Source organism: Suncus etruscus, chromosome 5, assembly GCF_024139225.1.
Source record: "Suncus etruscus isolate mSunEtr1 chromosome 5, mSunEtr1.pri.cur, whole genome shotgun sequence".
NCBI classification, from domain to species: domain Eukaryota; kingdom Metazoa; phylum Chordata; class Mammalia; order Eulipotyphla; family Soricidae; genus Suncus; species Suncus etruscus.
This window is the reverse complement of record NC_064852.1, coordinates 102,805,773-102,811,706: the sequence shown is the minus strand read 5'-3', so window position 1 is coordinate 102,811,706 and position 5,934 is coordinate 102,805,773.

The window sequence follows — 5,934 nt, the reverse complement described above, 5'->3', positions numbered from 1 at the left end:
TTTTTTATGTGTCTTTTGGCCATTTGTATTTCTTCTTTGTCAAAGTGTCTGTCCATTTCTTCTCCCCATTTTTTGATGGTATTAGATGTCTTTTTCTTGTAAAGTTCTGTCAGTGCCTTGTATATTTTGGAGATTAGCCCCTTGTCTGATGGGTATTGGGTGAATAGTTTCTCCCACTCAGTGGGGGGCTCTTGTATCCTGGGTGCTATTTCTTTTGAGGTGCAGAAGTTTCTCAGTTTAATGTATTCCCATCTGTTAATCTCTGCTTTCACTTACTTGGAGAGTGCAGTTTCCTCTTGGAAGATGCCTTTAGTCTCAATGTCATGGAGTGTTTTACCTACGAGTTATTCTATATATCTTATGGTTTGGGGTCTGATATAGAGGTCTTTCATCCATTTGGATTTAATCTTCGTACATGATGTTAGCTGGGGGTCTAAGTTCAATTTTTTGCAAGTGGCTATCCAGTTGTGCCAACACCACTTGTTGAAGAGGCTTTCCCTGCTCCATTTAGGATTTCTTCCTCCTTTATCAAAAATTAGGTGACTGTATGTCTGGGGTACATTCTCTGAGTATTCAAGCCTATTCCACTGATCTGAGGGCCTGTCTTTATTCCAATACCATGATGTTTTGATAACTATTGCTTTGTAGTACAGTTTAAAGTTGGGGAAAGAAATTCCTCCCATATTCTTTTTCCCAATAATTCCTTTAGCTATTCTAGGGTGTTTATTTGTGGGGAGCCTAGCTGATGAAACCTGGAACATAGGACACCTCAGTAATTCCTAATCTGGCCACCCACGTGACCAAAAGGCCCATGCCTTGAGAACAAAGGAAATAGACAAAAATAAAGTAATTCAGAGCAGCCCAATATATCCAGCCAGAAAGAAAAATATAGAGTTTGCCTTTGTGTTAGCAAACATTATTAAAAACTTTGTTTGAATCTTATGCCTTTTAGTAAAACGTGCTCAGGTCTACCTCTGCCCCTCCCTACTACCTGCCCCAATTTATGCTAATGAATGCTTGTAACTGTGATTGGTGTAAAATTTGTAACACCCCTGACGTGTTTCAGCCCTTAAAAGCTGATCCCCCAACAATAAACTTCCCTTTTTGAACAGCATGCGTTGTCTTGAAGGCTTCTTTTACTAATCTCTCTAGTTCTTCTTTACAGGTCGGTTCTGCTCGAGTGAACCCACTAATAACTAGCAACTTTCATCTCCACACCCCCGCGGGTCGGGGACTCCCACGAAAGTTGCAGAGTGGCGCCCAACGTGGGGCTCGAGTTACAGAATCTGATCGGGTGGCAGAGTGCGACGAGTCCGGAGCTGAATTACGTCAGGTAAAATAAATTAAAGCAACGTAATTTAGTTAGTCTAATGCCTAGGTAAAAACCGCCACCCCATTACAGTCCCAGAGTAAAGATGGGGACCAGCCCGAGTAAAGGGGCGAAAATTATTATATACAAGAGGAACTAAGAAGTAGGAAGGTTAAAAGTTAAAGAAACTTGTTAAAATTTTTGGATCTGCTCAAAAGCATTATTGTTAACTCAAATCTTAACCCTAAGAGCTTGCAGATTGTGAAAAATGCTCGGGAAAACTTAATAATGGCCTCCAGTGCCGGCTCCCAATCTCTCCAAAGAAAACTCAAAGAAATGTGCTCTCTCTCTACCAGCGTTTACCCCTCCCTTCGAGCTGTCGCCTCAGCTCCCCGGAGGCAGACTCAGCAACAACCTTGCTCTCCCCCCCTGCCTTCCTGGCCAGCTGCCGTTTTAGCAATCAGCTAGCAGGGCGGACACCCCTCCCCCCGCTAGCTCTAGCTCGCTGCTGGAGCTCCCACAGCCCCTCCGGCTGAGGATGTCGAGGCAGCAACCCCAGATCCAAAGCTCCCCAGAGCGCCCCATTCATAAAACCTTTTGGTGTTTTAAAAATTTAAATGTACACACAGGTATTAAAATCTGAGTCTTTTTATATTTCTATTAGAAAATTTATTTTAATTCTTAAGGTATTTAAAAAAAATGTTAAAAATAATGTGGTTAACCTTTTTAAATAATATAGTTAATTTTATTGCAGTTAACACCCAGGTGTGCTTCATAATACCCTTAGTTTTAATTTTGTGCTAAAGAAATTGTTCTTTACCTTTGCATTACAACAACTATCCTTTTAAGTGTATTCAAAAGGTCAGCACATTATACAAATCTGTACATTTGTGTCAAAGTAAAAAAATCTAGTATTAATAAAAATATATATATATTTAATTTTATAAGTAATATTATAAAAGCAAATTAACTAGTATCAAATATAATTTTGGTCTTAAGTTCTAGGTGTAAAAATGCATCAAATGTCTTTAACTATATTTTATAATGTCTAAACATTTTGTTAATTTGGTATCTAATATTTTTTACAAATTATTCACTTAAAGTCTTCAAAGTAAAAACAGTTATTTTTTAAGGTCAGTTTTTTATACCTTTAATAATCATAGTTCATGCTCTCGTGTTTAATCATAAAAATTTTAACACTTTATTACAGCTGTCTTACTATTCTACTGTGAAACCAATTTATAACAAACCTGTTCATTTTCAGCAAATAATATCATACTTCACAGTGGAAACTCCTTCTTCAGTGCTCCCCTAACCATTTCACTTAACAAAATTTTTTTTAATTGCTAACATTTTACTTCATGTTTTAAATTTCAAATTAGAATTGTTTTAAAAATGTTTTGTGTTAAAGCTAAACCTTAAAATTTATTTTCAGCAAAGTTCCACTCCAGCTACATTAAAAATTTTTTTTACAAACATGCCGGCTAAATATTTAAAAGCGCTTGTCAATTTTTCTAATGCAAGTTTTAAATAAATCCTCTTGTCTGTTCATGTGTGTGTGTTATGTGTGAAAGTGGCCACAATGTTGTGTTTCGTGTTGTTTGTTTTGTCTATTTGTTATTTTTGCATTTCATAATAATACAATTTTTAAAGTCTTATCCATTTTTAAAATTTCAATTAATTTTTTTATCTGGCTTAGTCTGGTCATCTAACTAACTGTAAAATCCTGCTAAAAAATCCTGTGCTAAGCTAGCTTTGTCCTAACAGCATGGCAGAAAGTGTGGGGGATGGTAAAATCCAAAATTTTTCAATGGCCATCCGGGATAACTTTTCCCTGAAAAATTTCTGAACTTTACAATCCCCAACTTTCCTGCTATGTGTAATTTAAGGCCTATAAAATATAAATTTGTAGCAAAAAAAAAAATAGCATCTAGCTTTAAAATATAACTAATAAGTTTAAAAAAAAATCATTTAAGTTCAGGTTAAAAGTTTTTAAACAATTGGCTATCATTAATTATAAAATTTTTAAGGCTAAAGTCTGGCAAAAGTCAGAAGGCATTCCTGTGGCATTCAAAAATAATCATTTTACCTCCTGCCAAGTTGTTTTCTTATAGACCTCCTACAGCTTCCTGCAGTCCTGTCCTCATTCACTTCAAAAAAGCCTGCCACCCCACCTGCTAGCTGCAATTCCTGCGGACCTGTTTCTGACTAACTCCACCTTTGACAATGCTGAATTTGGTACTCTGCCTGGCTGTCCTTAATGCCCACTGCCGCCAACCACCCCCTTCGCACCAAGGCTTCATTAATTTGTTTGCTACACTTGACTCTCCCTTGCAAGACGTTAACAACACCTCTGGTTCCTTCCCTTCCCCTTTTATGGCGCCGAAGCTCTTCAGAACTCTGCCTGCTTCCCCACCCTTCCAGCCCATGCTGTCCTCCGGACCCCCCTCCTCTTCTCAGCTCATCCTTGTCATAATCAACGCCTCCGCCCAAACGCCTTCGGTACCTGCTATTCACCCACCTCACCGGCCTAAATTGCTGCCTTAACCTGCCTTACTTCACCTACTACACCAACCTTCTGCAATGTGGTATGAAGCTTCAAAAACGTGGCTTAACTTTAAAACTAGTGGTGGAACTTGAACTTTGCCCCTTGGTACCCAATATGATTCCCCCTATTGAAAATTGTAATCAAATTCTTGTCGTTGATTTCTCCTTTCAGTTCATAATTGCCCCCAATTCAACGTTTTTTGCCTGTTTCACTGGTTTATCTCCCCCATTGTTTTACATTTGTTTCTTTAGTCCTAGAACTACTGTGTTTTGGTTGTTTTAATGCCAAAATTAACTGTTAAATCAAAAATTGCCTTATTACCTCTTAAATATAACTTTGCCTCTCTCCCGCTGCAGTATAAAAACAAACATTGCCTCCACCCCAGCCTTATTGAAAGGCCTGGGTGTTACTGGTGTAAGCACAAAAATCTATTCATTGGTTCATACTCTAAAATCTGTTAATGCCTCATAACTGTTGTTAAGAATGTTTACAAACTTAGAAAAAGTTTACACTACTTAACTGTTGAATCCCTAGCAGTATTAGAGCAGAAAAACTGCCGTGGTTTAAAATTAACCTTTTTTGAGGGAGGGGGAAATTTGTGTCATCCTTAGAATAAAATGTTGCTTTTTAAAATAAACTTGGCTTAGCTAAAGATAGCATTAGACTTATGGTAGAAAGTCTAGAGGATAGAAATAGACAGAGGGATTAAGATGAGTCCTGATATAAAAATTGGTCCTCTACCTCATCCTGGCTGTCTAAGCTGCTACCTAATTCGGTCCTTTCATTGGCTTTTTGCTAATTTTTCCTTTGGCCCCAAGGCATTCTGTCGCCTCACAAGTTTGTTAAAAATCCGGTTACTGAGATTGCCCTAATGTTCAGTATAGGTCCAATATCAGTGGCTCTCCTAAATGCACCCCGAAGAACTTGAAGCCTTGGATATACCTCTGAGCTTTAAGGAGTTTTGAGTATCTGGCTAAACGCCCCTGCTTGCTCTGCTCCTGGCTGTGGAGATGCCCATGACGGGGAATAGTTTGGTGCCAGTGTCTGGGTGCAAACATGGCATTCCTAATATTTTGCGCGCAAAAACTTTTAATTTGGTCTCTTGTTGCCATGTCCAGAACTGGAAGCCCACCAAATAACCTAAGACAGGTGACTCCACCCACTTTGCTCTTCTTCTTTTATTATTACAGTAAAGGGGGAACTGTGGGGAGCCTAGCTGATGAAACCTGGAACATAGGACACCTCAGTAATTCCTAATCTGGCCACCCACGTGACCAAAAGGCCCATGCCTTGAGAACAAAGGAAATAGACAAAAATAAAGTAATTCAGAGCAGCCCAATATATCCAGCCAGAAAGAAAAATATAGAGTTTGCCTTTGTGTTAGCAAACATTATTAAAAACTTTGTTTGAATCTTATGCCTTTTAGTAAAACGTGCTCAGGTCTACCTCTGCCCCTCCCTACTACCTGCCCCAATTTATGCTAATGAATGCTTGTAACTGTGATTGGTGTAAAATTTGTAACACCCCTGACGTGTTTCAGCCCTTAAAAGCTGATCCCCCAACAATAAACTTCCCTTTTTGAACAGCATGCGTTGTCTTGAAGGCTTCTTTTACTAATCTCTCTAGTTCTTCTTTACAGGTCGGTTCTGCTCGAGTGAACCCACTAATAACTAGCAACTTTCATCTCCACACCCCCGCGGGTCGGGGACTCCCACGAAAGTTGCATTTATTGTTCCAAATGAATTTCAAAAGTGCCTGATCCACTTCTTTGAAGAATGTCATGTGTATCTTTAGAGGGATTGCAATAAATCTGTACAATGCTTTGGGGAGTATTGCCATTTTAATGATGTTCATTCTGCCAATCCATGAACAGGGTATGTGCTCTTATTTCTTGGAGCAGAGTTTTATAGTTTTTTTGTATAGGTCCTTCACATTTTTAGTCAAGTTGATTCCAAGATATTTGAGTTTGTGTGGCACTATTGTGAATGGGGTTGTTTTCTTAATGTCCATTTCTTCCTTATTACTATTGATGTATAGAAAGGCCATTGATTTTTGTGTGTTAATTTTGTAGCCTGCC